A 14,785-nucleotide genomic window follows, 5' to 3' on the forward strand; every position below is an offset into this window, starting at 1 on the left:
AGGACTCCAGTCTATAAAGCCTAAAGAACCAAACATATGTCCTCTGAACAGATCTTCTCGTCACCTCTCATTTATCTAAAGCTGTTCTTGGAAAAGTCATCATGGGAACTTCCATTTCCTTAGAAACCACCAAATAGGAGCTGACTAGGGATGTTGAAGCCCTTGCAGCAAAATTGTCATGGGCTTCATATCATGTAATGCCTAATTCCTCACTGGTAGCCCTCTACTAGTCTTCTGTGATCTTGGAAAACCCTCTCTTAATTGTGTTCCGGAAAGAAGCCGCCTTATCTCCTTTGTTTTCTCATAGACTTCAGATCAAAACAATCTTTGGTTCTTCAAGAAGAAACTTTCCCAACCATACCCCATAACCCAACCTCGATTAATTTACCATAGGAGTCTTGGGAAGTCTTGGATAGCCTGCTCCGTCAGCGGTTCTCCAGCTGCAGATTTGTATGAATCACTGCAAATACTGTGATTTAGCCATCCTTATGGGAGTGTAAGGAGGGTGTTGGTATGCCCCTTTAAGAATATAGGAATCCTTAATGGTGCCTTGTACTCCTTAATGGTTTACAGGTTCCCCACTCACGGATGGCTGAAGAAATAGAGTAGTGACGAGCGAACATGGTCGAATAATATCTTATCTGAGCTTGCTCGGGTGTTATCTCAGTATCTCGTGCGTGCTCGTATATTATGTTCGAGTCCCTGCTGCTGCATGATTTGTGGCTGTTTGACAGCCTCAGTACATATCTATATTCCTTAATAAACAGGCAATCCCTGTATGTGTTGAGGCTGTCTAACAGCCGCAAATCATGCAGCCACGGGGACTCGAACATAACTTATGAGTACGAAAGAGATACTCAGATAACACCCGAGCATGCTCAGATAAGACGTATTCCGAGCACGTTCACTCTCCACTAAAATACAGGTGTACACATGGGATGTGCAAAAACATTTATATTCATAAAAAGTCAACAAGCTTGATGGTTACAGAGTCTCTGAAGAGGCAATGAACTTGAACGTTCCAACAATCTGCCAAGAAGCAACGGCTTGGTATCAACAGAGGTGGACAATTGGTATTTATGACAATGGTGAGCTGGCACTTGCAACACTTTACATAAATTCATCACCGCCAGCAGTGGCATCATCTGACTGGAGTATTTCATATATACCGTATATCACATATCATAGCAAGTAAAAAATATGAGCCGGAGCATGCATTGGTATATCAGCTTATGCTCCGGCTCATTTCTTTGGTTTTACTGTACTTTTTTGTACTTTACACAAACAAGGGTGTGGAGCCTCTTTCTGAGCTAGGTATTTCATCTATATAACTTTTCACGGGCAGGTTTCTGAACAGTCAGGTCTGGGACCTGCTCTGCCCTTATCAACACTGAGGTCAGCTGAGACAAGATGAGGTTTTAACACTCGAGATAAGACCGTTCTGATTGGGTACACCTTGTCGCAGTGGGATGACTTTTACATTTTTTTAAATCAAAATTATGATAACTAAGTGCCCTATGTTATTTACATGTACTATTACAATTTTCTTATTTGATTATTACACGGTATATGCTCATTTAGTTTTTTTTTCTTGGGTTTTACATCCCATAGCACAAGATTGCATAAATATGACAATTGCATAGTAATGAGGCAATATAGGTAGTATTTTACACCTTTAGCAGTAACTTATTGCAACTAACAGAGGATATCTCAGTTCATGGCAGTTTATAATGTAAAGGGTTGAGGTGACATAAGTCCATAATTTCCCCAAAAAGGAAATGAAAATTTGTCCATACTCGAGTTTTCTGAGCATGCTCGGGTGCTCTATGAGTATCTTGGGTGTGCTCGTAGATTATGTTCGAGTCCCCGCGGCTGCATGATTTGCGGCTGCTAGATAGCCTGAATACATGTGGGGATTCCCTAACAAACAGGCTATCCCTGCATGTGTTCAGGTTGTCTAGCAGGTGCAAATCATGCAGCTGCAGGGACACAAACATAATTTACGAGCACGCCCAAGGTGCTCGGAGAACACCCGAACATGTTGGAAAAACTCGAGTAACGAGCACACTCACTCATCACTATTGGCAATGCAAGGTCCATGAAAAAATGGTTTCATCCAACTGCTATCTGCTTTTTAGTTTAAAGGGGTAATCCCCTTTCAGAAAACTTTACGCCATACTCTGTTATAAAAAAAAGGGTCATATTTGTCCTCCCCGGGTTCAGCGTTGCCCTCTCTCGGTGTTTTAGTTGGAGTGCTGACATTATGACCCCAATTACTGAGCTCAACGACTCTTGCCGTCAACTGTAGCGGAGCTGCTGAGCACAGTGATTGGACGATTGGCTGCAGCGCTGTTGATGTGACGCCACAACTGCAACCAAACGACACAGCAGTGACGCATCACTGGGAGGGCAAGTAATACTCTGTTTTTTAATACCTAACACAGGATAACGTTAGTAATCGACCTTCACAATGTATTTCAGTCTAGTTACGCAACGAAAAACCAAGAACACTCTGATTTTGTCTCTAAAAGTTGGGGACTGTAAATTCTTTGCCAAATACCTACACATCAACAGGGTAATTTGATCCAGTCTGGTCTGCATCAAGCTGCCTAGTCACAAAAAGTGCGAATACATCAACCACGGAGAATGGAGAAGGAAGGCTGAAAGCTCCTGGCATGGCCAGAACTGGCTGGCATCCACCTTCCGTCTGAGACTTGCCCAAACCACCCCGAAAAGTTGTCATCAAAGGGTTTCCTAAGCTTCCCAGTAGCTAATCCATCAAGACCACCCTACCTAAAGCCCAGAAGTATTCTTTAACGGCAATGCATACATCCTGGCACGGACCCTCCACTAACGGACACACTATATTAGATATATAAAGAAACAGATGACTACTTAGCATTAACCCCTGAAGGACAATGCGATTTTTCATTTGTTTGTACATTTGAATGACACCCTTCGTTTTATCATCTGACATACTGGAAAGCGGAGAAAAAAATCTACGTGCAGAAAAATTGCAATTCCACCTTTGTTTTTTTGGGGTTTTGTCTTTACAACGTACAATATACAGTAAAAATGACTTGACAATATGATTTTGCAGGTCAGTACAATTATGGAGATGCCAAGCTTGCAACTTTTTTCATTTATTTAAGTAGTAAAAAAAAATTTGTAAAAAAAAACCCCAAACCGCTTATGTCGTTATTTTCCGAGACCCATAATGTTTTCAATTTTCAGTCCTGAGCTGATGTTTTCATTGATAGCATTTTGATATAAATACAATGTTTTGATCGCCTCTGAATGGATTTTTCTCACAGTGTTGCAGCAACTGAAAAACTGCAATTCTGGCGTTTCGATTTTTTTTCTCATTAGAGCCTTTACCAATCAGATTAATTAAATTTCTATTTTGATCAGACTTTTACAGATATGGAGGCACCATATACGTGTATTTTTAGCTTTTCTGTTATTTCCCTATTTTGAATGGGTAAAAAGGCGGCGATTCAAACTTTTATTTTAATTTTTTTTCATATATATATATATATATATTTTATTTTATTTTGTAGTTCCCTTATTGTCTGATCGCTTGTACTTATACTGTGATACCATAGTGTTGCTGAATATAAAAAAGTCAAAGGAGTGCTGTCATGACTGGCACGGGGTCTTCAACAGACCCCCAACCATCGTGGCAACCCATTGGCACCCTTTGATTGCATCGTAGGGGTTCCGATAGGCAATTAGAACAGCGTCTTCCTCTAGTTTCACATCGTAAATACTGATGTCAGAGATTGACAAAGGCATCTAACAGGCATAACGGCTGCAGGCGGAGCTCCGTTCCACAAGCAGCTGTTAGAGGTAGATGATGGCTGAATTACACAGCTATCATCTGCCGGCAAATGCCAGCAGATGCAGTTTCCAAGGAAGGGAGCAATGATATGACATGCCGGTACGTCATAATTTGGTAAGGGGCTAAAAAAATGAAATCCGAGCTCTGACTGGTTGATATGGGCAACAGACAATTTGTCTTTTAGACACTTTCAATGAATGAGGCCTACATTGTTTTGAACTGTCAGTCAATTGTAAACTGTCTTTTTTGCCTGTCACAGCGCAGTGGGGTTGGATTATGTAAAAATAATAAAAATAAAAAAACACCTAAAATGAATCATCCTCACCTGCTGTCACTCTCCTAGTTTGAGTGCCGAATGCCCCATGGACCGCGCCATTCAACCATTCACAAGACCACTGCGGCTTGTGATAGGTCGCAGCGGTTAGGTTACTTGAACCATGTACTGTATAATCGGGAAAAACCTCCGACGAAGGTTAATAGTATTCTAATGTTGCCTGGCTGACGCACTGAAAGAATGGCTACCATGAGGAAATTAACTTTATTCTTCTCAGCAGCCTCCGACTATCAGTCATCGAGGCGCTGCCGACAGTTGCCTTGCAGTATATAGTGAGCAGCAGCTGTAACCACACCTCAGCACTGACTGACAGCCGGCTGATACACTGCCGCTCATCTATGACTGAAAGCCAGAGGCACGAGAAGCAATGGAATTAAACTGGAAGGGAGAAGAAACAGATTAGATATTAGAAAAAAACTTTTTGACAGTGAGGGTGATCAATGAGTGGACCAGGCTGCCATTAGAGATGGTGAGTTCTCCTTCAATGGAAGTCTTCAAACAGAAGCTGCACAGACGTGTCTGAGATGGTTTAGTGAATCCTGCATTGAGCAGGGGGCTGGACACGATGACCCTGTAGGTCCCTTCCAACTCTACCATTCTATGATTCTATAATTTACTCATATGGTCCAAGAGACCACTTGGGTCCTCCTATACTCCAGTACTCAGGTGCGAACTCCTACACCCACTATAGTTAGTCATACTCTTGGACATCCGGAAGGCCCATTATCAGCATGGAACTGCCTCATCTTGTCTATTCCGGCCTCCATATTTATAAGTGATGATGTGAAATAATATTTCCAATACAATATTATCTAAGCTTTGCAGCTCCTTACAGACACCAGGGTGATGTGTTTGGGCTACTTTATCACATGGAATGTGTAGTAAAATTCCCTACAAGCCTGGGTCACGTGGGCAACCACCAGCTGGTATCTCCAACCTAAGAACCCATACCATTCCCCCAACCTGCTATCCATCAGTTCCTTCACAGCCTGAGACTCCAGCTGTAACCGTTCCTCCTCCGGCTGAGAACTACATTCCTTCCCACTGACTTCTCCCAAGTCTCTGCCAGCAGCCAACCTCAGACAGCAGATGTGATCATGTAAGAAAAGACTTGCTAACTAACCCCTGCCTGTCCGGAAAGCCTCATTATTTCCATTGCAGCATTGTCATGCTTCGCATTCACGATTCTCGATGGCTATCGGGCCTTATTTATCATTTGCAATTCCTTGAAACACTTCATTTTTTTTCTTTAATTTTTTTTCTTTTGTACTTGCTGCCGTTTTTTCCTCCAAATTCTCTTAAATTTTAACTTTAACCAATTTTTGACACTTTTCCGCACCAAAAGTCCTTTAAAGAGTTGCGTGTTTGTCTAAAAATGCGTCAAACGTAAGCATTACTAAAGGGAGTGAGATGAACATTCAATGCATCATTTCATGGTGTCACTAATATATCTTAACAAAGCAAAGTTGCACAGAAAAAAAAATTAAAAAGACATAAAAAAAGAAAGACAATGTAAAAAGTGGTACAAAATATAAAAAGAATAATTCTAAAATCACTAAAAAAAAAAAAAGCAAATTACTCCGGAAATATAGAGAAACAGCAATGATGAGTTGGGGCCGATTATATTCAGCTATCTGCAGAGCTGCGCTCATACTGCAGCTGTCCTGTAGATGTAGGAGAACATAGGCTTTCAGGGTTAATGAATTTCCCTGTAGAATAGCACCGTTTAAAGGGGAAGTCCTGGGAAACTAATCTTCTAAGAGGCTTGTCAAAGGGGGAAAAAAATCGACTACGGTTTAAGATCACAAAGTTCGCCAATTTAAAGAAGGAGAGAGCGCATGAGCCCAAGTGTATTCAGTCTCTCACCCCCACCCAGGTTTAATAAGGGTACCGTCACACAGTGGCATTTTGATCGCTACGACGGCACGATCCGTGACGCTCCAGCATCGTAACAATATCGCTCCAGCGTCGTTGACTGCTGTCACACTTTGCAATGTACGACGCTGGAGCGATAATTTCATGACGTATGTGCGATGTAGAAGCTGTTGGTTACTATGTGCACATCGCATACAATATCGTGCACACCTTTGTTACACCATGCGATCATGCCGCCACAGCGGGACACTAGACGACGAAAGAAAGTTTCAAACGATCTGCTACGACGTACGATTCTCAGCGGGGTCCCTGATCGAAGGAGCGTGTCAGACACAGCGAGATCGCTGGAACGTCACGGATATATCGCTGGAACGTCACGGATCGTGCCCAGAGGCGTAGCTAGAGCTTTTGCCGCCCGGGGCTGATCCCGAGTTTGGCGCCCCCCCCCCCCCCAGCTCAATACACACAAAGGTTACCAAAAATGGTTTTCCTGTTTTGTAGAACTTAAACTGGGCCTAATGGTGTCACCCCCACATGCCACACCTGTGACTTAATACCACCACACCATGACCAGGCCACATAGTGACCGAATAATACTACATACAAGGGACAAATACCACCGCACCATTTCCAGACCACATATTACCACCACATAGTGACTGAATACTACAATACTGATCAGTAATAAAAAAAAAACCACAATACTATCACCATAAGTGCCAGTATTCACAGGAGATCTGTACTTAGTATGCAGTGTCTGTGTAGAGGTAATACAGAGATCACTGGTGACATTATACACAGGACCTCTATATAGTATACAGTGTATAGTGTCAGTGTATAGGTAACACTGACTCACCAGTGACGTCTCTAGGTGAAGTCCTTCATCTTTCATCCAGCACAGACCGCCATCATTCCTTCCAGCCAGGACTCGTTTCTGCAGGAAATAACACAGTTATCTCGAGCTCCGCTTGCAGAACACATTACTTAATTTTTCACAACTTCTACATTACACCACATGAAGAAAAAAAGGTGATATAGTGTCACTCTGCACAGTAACAGGACCGCCCCCCCATTTAAAACAGTATACTCAAAAAATAAAATAAATACATCACTGCAGTAATAATATCCCTTAATTATCCCCTATGGTAATAATATTCCCCACCCTGGCCCCGTTTATCTCATTCCTGGCTCCAGCCATATGTTGTCGTATCCTGCCCTCATGAGTATCCATTCTACCCCATATGATCTCCCCATCCTGCCCCACCAGCCTCCATCGTATCCGTCCTGCCCCATGATCCAATCCTGCCCCGTGTCTCCAATCATGCCCCGTATCTACATTCTGCCCATGCCTCAAGTCCTGCCCCCAGTGTGTCCAGCATATTACCCCCATGTTGTCCAGCAATCTGCCCCAGTGTGTCCAGCATATTACCCCCATGTTGTCCAGCAATCTGCCCCAGTGTGTCCAGCATATTACCCCCAGTGTGTCCAGCAATCTGCCCCAGTATGTCCAGCATATTACCCCCAGTGTGTCCAGCAATCTGCCCTCAGTGTGTCCAGCAATCTGCCCCAGTGTCCAGCCTTTCCCCAGTGTGTCCAGCAGTCTGCCCCAGTGTGTCCAGCATATTACCCCCAGTGTCCAGCATTGCCCCAGTGTGTCCAGTATATTACCCCCAGTGTGTCCAGCAATCTGCCCCAGTGTCCAGCATTGCCCCAGTGTGTCCAGAAGTCTGCCCCAGGGTCTCCAGCATTGCCTCAATGTGTCCAGAAATCTGCCCCAGGGTCTCCAGTATTGCCCCAGTGTGTCCAGCAATCTGCCCCAGGGTCTCCAGTATTGCCCCAGTGTGTCCAGCAATCTGCCCCATGGTCTCCTGTATTGCCCCAGTGTGTCCAGCATTCTGCCCCATGGTCTCCAGTATTGCCCCGGTGTGTCCAGCAATCTGCCCCATGGTCTCCAGTATTGCCCCAGTATGTCCAGAAATCTGCCCCAGGGTCTCCAGTATTGCCCCAGTGTGTCCAGCAATCTGCCCCAGGGTCTCCAGTATTGCCCCAGTGTGTCCAGCAATCTGCCCCATGGTCTCCTGTATTGCCCCAGTGTGTCCAGCATTCTGCCCCATGGTCTCCAGTATTGCCCCGGTGTGTCCAGCAATCTGCCCCATGGTCTCCAGTATTGCCCCAGTATGTCCAGAAGTCTGCCCCAGGGTCTCCAGCATTGCCTCAATGTGTCCTGAAATCTGCCCCATGGTCTCCAGTATTCAGTGTGTCAAGCATTCTGCCCCATAGTCTCCTGTACTGCCCCAGTGTGTCCAGCATTCTGCCCCATGGTCTCCAGTATTGCCCCAGTGTGTCCAGCAATCTGCCCCATGGTCTCCTGTATTGCCCCAGTATGTCCAGCATTCTGCCCCATGGTCTCCAGTATTGCCCCAGTGTGTCCAGCATTCTGCCCCATGGTCTCCAGTATTGCCCCAGTGTGACCAGCAATCTGCCCCATAGTCTCCTGTATTGCCCCAGTGTGTCCAGCAATCTGCCCCATGGTCTCCTGTATTGCCCCAGTGTGTCCAGCAATCTGCCCCATGGTCTCCTGTATTGCCCCAGTGTGTCCAGCAATCTGCCCCATAGTCTCCTGTATTGCCCCAGTGTGTCCAGCAATCTGCCCCATGGTCTCCTGTATTGCCCCAGTGTGTCCAGCATTCTGCCCCATGGTCTCCAGTACTGCCCCAGTGTGTCCAGCAATCTGCCCCATGGTCTCCAGTATTGCCCCAGTGTGTCCAGCATTGCCCCAGCCCCAGACAGTCAGACATAAAGAAAAAAAAAAAAAAGTAAAATCCTCACCTCTCCCGTTCCCAGCGCAGGTCCGGTGCAGTCAGCGTCTCTCCGGCTCTGCGACGCTCAGGACAGAGAGGCAGAGCGGCGCGCACAATAGTGACGTCATCGCGCCCTCTGCTCTGAGACGTCGCAGAGTCAGAGGACGCTGCAGCTGCCGGCGCCGCAGGAACCAGGAGAGGTGAGTATAGAGCGGGGGGCGGGGGCCCAGGGGTGGGGGGAGACTGGTCGTGGCGGTGGACGGCGCCGCCCGAAGATTTAAAGGGGCGTCTTTTTTTTTTTTTTCTCTTTCTCCTCCTGCAGCGCCGAACGCCCCCCGCATTGTGCCGCCCGGGGCGGAGTGCCGCCTGGGGCGGACCGCCCCCCCCCTCACCCCCCTTCCTACGCCACTGACCTATGTGAGTCGCCCACCAGGGCAGCGGGGTACTCGGCACCGGGTCCGGTCGCTATTAAAGGGGATTTTACGGTGGTTGCGACCCGGTCCGTGGCCCTGGGACTCACTGTAAAAGGGAACGGTCTTTAAAGGGGAATTGTGAATAAGTCTGTCGTGACGCCACCTGTGGTGTTCGGTCAATAAGGGGACCGACGCTGCTTTAAAGGGGTCCTCTGGGGGATGTTGTTGCAGCGATGATGGTGACGCTTCCCACAGGTGAAGTGGGGTCCCCAGGAGTCCTAGAGTGTATGGTGATGATGGTGTTTGCCGGTCAATGAGTAAAGGACACAAGTTGTAAAGTCTTTACATGGTTTACTGTAGGTGGCAGGCCACAGTCCAGGGTACCAGCAACAGGTACATTAGGAGTCCAGGCAGCCCAGAAACAAGTGAAATCCCCTTGGCAAGTCAGGTTGGGAGCCTTCCACTCTGCGCTTGCTATTGTGACGCCCAGGAGACCGGGATACCCAGCACCGGACCAATGGGGTCTGTCTCTTGAGGGGGATGTCACAGGTGGCTTGACCCGGTGCTGTGGCCTCAGGCAATGCACAGTGTAAGGGGTATCGTGAGGGGACAGGCACTTACTTGATCAGCAGCAGGTTCTCCCAGCGGCGATGATCCCGATCCTGGATAGATGGCTATTGTCCAAATGAAAGACTGAGGCACTGAAACGTTTAACCAGTTTACTTTAACAAAAAAAAGGATTTACAACCAGTCCTGTCACCGGAGTCTGTATGGGAACTCTGAGTTACTTTGACCCTGCCGGGGTCTTCGCCTCTTATTGTGCGCAATTTCTGTGTGGCCCTGCTGCTGTATGTGAACTGGCTGCCGGCCCAATCTGTCCCCTCCGGGTCCTGGTTCGACGGGCAACCCGAGTCCTTTTATCGGCTTACCCCCTCCAGGAGTACCGCTGAACTCTGTATCTGTTGCTGCGTCCGGCCCTAGTGAAGCTGATATCACCTCACGTTTTTCCGGTTGCTGTATTATATGTAATGAATACAGCCACGGATCCGGTATCCGTCTTTGCGCCTGTTCTGGGTAGTGATTAATGCTACCCGGTTCTCACAATGTCCTTTTTCTCTATCCCTCTTCTCCTCAGGCCGGTGATTTGGGCCTGGAAACCGTCATAGGGCTGTTAGAAATTCAGCTGTATGACCTCTCACTATCAGCTCCTTAGCCCAACTGCCCAACTGCCAGTTCTTCTCTCAGACCAGAATGGATCAAGGGGAGTCTCTGGAGCTCCCCCTTCTGGCCGGAGGTGGTAGTGCAGTTTTGCTATCTTAATATTTGTGTTTAGTGTCAGTAACTATTTTTGTGGCAAATACCCCTAGGGGTGCCACATTCCCCCTTAGTTAAGAAAAGTACTCCGGGACTGTGGGACGATAACATTTTGAAATAACAATTAATATGTACAGAGTCTTAAAAATGAAAAGTTACAAAAACCACTCAAGGAAACAAAAATAGAGTTCTGTAAAAAGTCACTTCAAATAGCGTCCACTAATACAGTTCTACCCTTGAAGGTACTCAATAGAAAGTCTAAAGAAAGTTCAAAAAGAGCAAAAAGCAAAGTTCAAAAAGCAGTCTTTCCGGAGCTTTGATTTAGTGCCTCCGGGCTGATAACAAGTTCAAGAATATGCAAGAAGTTCATACAGACAAGTCTCTGTAGGTACTGGGCTTAAACGTTGCAGACTGATAACAATGACTATACTACATTTTCTGTTTAACTATATATGGCATAACATATATACAATTCACATTATGAGCTTTATAGTTGGTAACCTGCATACCTGGCCGGTAATTGGCCCTGGGTACTACGCTGTGATCTACGTAATAGCGGTATCTCTTCATGTGGTGTACTACTGTCTACTGCGGATGTAGTATCTGCCCGCTCTGCTAAAGATAATTCTATGACTATGGAGTTGGCAAGTCCACCGTGAATGAGATTACTCTGATCAGGAATCTGTTCTTCCTGGCCTGGAACCTCCCGTAGTACGGGGTCAGCCTCTTCCTGTCTTGGGACTTCTGGTATTGGGTTCGGTGTTGGGTAAAAGGCCACCATGGGAACCACTACTGCACCATGGTATGTTAGTAGGGTTTTGGGAAAGTCTCCTATACAGGTGTGATACACTTCCTCTTCTTTTTCCTTTACTGGTTGAACCTGTATGGGTTGAATAACTTCTGGTTCTGGCTGGACAACGTCTGGCTCTTTCAATGCTTCCGGACATAATTTAAGATTGTCTCTTGACACTAGTACAGATGTTAAGCCTCCGTTTTTGCTAATGAGACACATTTTAGGATTATCCACTCTTGTTGGTAAAACTGTGTAGGGTACGGCTTCCCACTGATTGTCCAGTTTATTGGTTCGACGATTTCTCTTGAGCACTTGGTCACCCGGTCTTAATGGGGTCGCTAGAGCATTCTGGTTGAAAGTTCGCTCTTGTCTTTCTCTAGTTTGCTGAAGGCTTCTTTCCACACTCTCTTGCACTTGGCGATACTGCTTTTGCCGTATGATATCCCAATTGGAGTCTAGAACTTCTGCGTCTGGTTTCAGAATTCCCATTTCTAGATCGATTGGTAATTGGCCGGGTCTTGCACGCATAAGATAAGCTGGGGTGCAGTTGGTGGAGCTCACCGGGACATGATTATACAGATCCACCAAGTCAGGCAATTTCTCTGGCCATTGATTCCTTTCTGTCTCAGGTAAAGTCTTTAGTAGGTCTATTACAATATGGTTCATCTTCTCGCATAAGCCGTTTGTTTGTGGATGATAGGCCGTCGTCCTGATCTTTTTGCAACCATACATATTACAGAATTCTCTGAAGATCTCTGATTCAAAGGCTGTACCTTGGTCGGTGAGAACCTGTTCCGGATATCCATGGGGTCTACAAAAGTACGTTTGGAACGCTTTGGCTGCTGTTTTTGCTGTCAGATCTTTTACGGGTACTACTACCAAGAAGCGTGAATAATGGTCCACGATGGTCAAGGCATAGACATAGCCGGACCGGCTTGGTATTAACTTCACGTGGTCTATGGCTACAAGTTCAAGTGGTTGTTTGGTGATTATGGGCTGCAGTGGTGCTCTTTGGTTCTTTTGATCGTTTCTTCTGAGGTTGCACGGGCCACAATTTCTGCACCACTGTTCGATTGATTTTCTCATCCCGACCCAATAAAATCTTTCTCTTAGAAGTACTTCTAACTTTTTCCAACCAAAGTGACCAGCACCATTATGGTAAGCTTCGAGGACCATCTTGACATCTTGTTTAGGCACGATAATCTGCCAAACCAATTCATGTGTTTTCGGATTGGTGTACCTTCTACAGAGCTTCCCTTGATACAGGAACATTTTGCCTCTCTCTTTCCAGAGTTGATGCGTCTCTTCTGGGGCATCCTCATCGGGATATGCACTTTGCTCAGTTAACAGTTCCTTTACCAACTTCACAGCCGGATTGCTGTCTTGGGTGTCAGCCCATCTATGGTGTGCTAACGGATTAAAATTCACCTCTTGTTGTTTCTGATAGGTACTTGACTGATGATGTTTTGCCTTGGGATGATGGAAGGCTGGTAGTTCAATTTCTTCAAGCTCCCCCGTTTCTTCTTCTACATCTCTCAAGTGTGGCATCCGGGATAGGGCATCGGCATTTCCATTCTTGCGACCTGCTCGATACTTGATCTTGAAGTTGTAATTGGATAACCGGGCTATCCATCGCTGTTCTAACGCACCTAATTTGGCTGTGTCCAGGTGGGTCAACGGATTGTTGTCAGTATAGACAATAAATTCTGCAGCGGCCAGATAGTGTTTGAAACGCTCCGTCACAGCCCAAACTACTGCCAGTAGTTCCAATTTGAAGGAGCTATAATTTTCTGGATTTCTTTCAGTAGGCCGGAGCTTTCTACTTGCAAAGGCGATGACTTTCTCCCGACCTTCTTGCTTTTGTGACAGCACCGCTCCTAGTCCCACATTACTGGCATCGGTGTAGAGGATGAAAGGTTGATGGTAATCTGGGTATGCCAGAACCTTTTCTCCGGTTAGTGCCTTCTTTAGTTGTTCAAAGGAGTCTTCCCTTTCGTCGTTCCACTGGAAAGGAGGGTTTCGGTTTGAAGGTTTCTTCGTCTGCCCTACCAAGGCGTCTTGCAAGGGTGCTGCCAACTTGGTAAATCCTTTTATAAATCTGCGATAGTAACCCACCAATCCCAGGAATTGCCTCACTTCTTTTGCGCTGGTAGGTCTCGGCCAATCCCTTATGGCGGTTATTTTCTCGGGATCCGGTGCTACTCCCTCCGAACTCACGATGTGTCCCAGGTACCGTACCTTTGGCTTGAGAAGGTGACATTTGGATGGCTTGATTTTCATGCCATATCTGGATAAGGCTTCGAACACTTCTGCCAAGTCTTTTAAGTGTTGTTCGTAAGTCTTTGAGTAGACGATCACATCATCTAGGTACAGGAGGACGGTCTCGAAGTTCTTGTGTCCGAGGCAGCATTCCATCAGCCGCTGGAAGGTACCGGATGCATTGCAGAGTCCGAACGGCATGCGATTAAATTCACTTAGACCCATTGGTGTGGTGAATGCCGTCTTTTCCTTATCTCTCTCAGCCACAGGGACTTGCCAATACCCGCTTGTTAAGTCTAAGGTGGAAAAATAATTAGCAGATTTCAAAGCAGTCAAGGACTCTTCTATCCTAGGCAAGGGGTAGGCGTCTTTATGGGTGATGTTATTAATCCGCCGGTAGTCTACACACATTCTCATAGTTCCATCTTTTTTTTTGACAATCACTAGAGGGGCCGCCCAGGGGCTACAGCTGTCTCTTATTACCCCGGCCTGTTTCATCTCCCTCAGCATATCTTTTGCACATTGATAGTGAGCGGGGGGTATGGGTCTATATCTTTCTTTTATTGGGGGATGGTCACCGGTGGGGATTGTGTGTTCTACCCCTTCTATCCGTCCGAAGTCCAATGGGTGTTTACTGAAGACTTGTTCATATTCCGTCACTAGCCTATACACCCCTTGTTTTTGATGGGTAGGTGTTGAATTTATGCCCACGTGTAGCTGTTGGCACCAATCCTCCATTTCTCCATCTGAGCCATTGCCTTCCACCTGACAGGTTGGTCCTAAGGGCTCAATGTTTGTGATGGCATTGTTGTCAACAGTATATAGCTTTGCCATTGTAGCATACCTTGGCAAAGTGACCTCTTCCTCTCCACAGTTCAAAAGTCGTACCGGCACTCGTCCCCGGTGTACCTCGACTACCCCTCGTGCTGTGAGTATAGTGGGCCTGCTGTCGGTGTACACTGGTTCTATTAAGGCTTGATAATCTCGTCCCTTAGTACCAATGGCTGCTCTACACCATACCAGCATTTCTGTTTTTGGTGGGATTACAATAGACGTTGGATCACTTACCCTCACACTGCCGATTTCTCCACCTGCAACTTCTACCTGTTGCCTTAACATCAATACTTTTATTTCCCTCCGGAGAACTCTCTGCTG

Source organism: Ranitomeya imitator, chromosome 4 (genome assembly GCF_032444005.1).
Source record: "Ranitomeya imitator isolate aRanImi1 chromosome 4, aRanImi1.pri, whole genome shotgun sequence".
Lineage (NCBI taxonomy): Eukaryota > Metazoa > Chordata > Amphibia > Anura > Dendrobatidae > Ranitomeya > Ranitomeya imitator.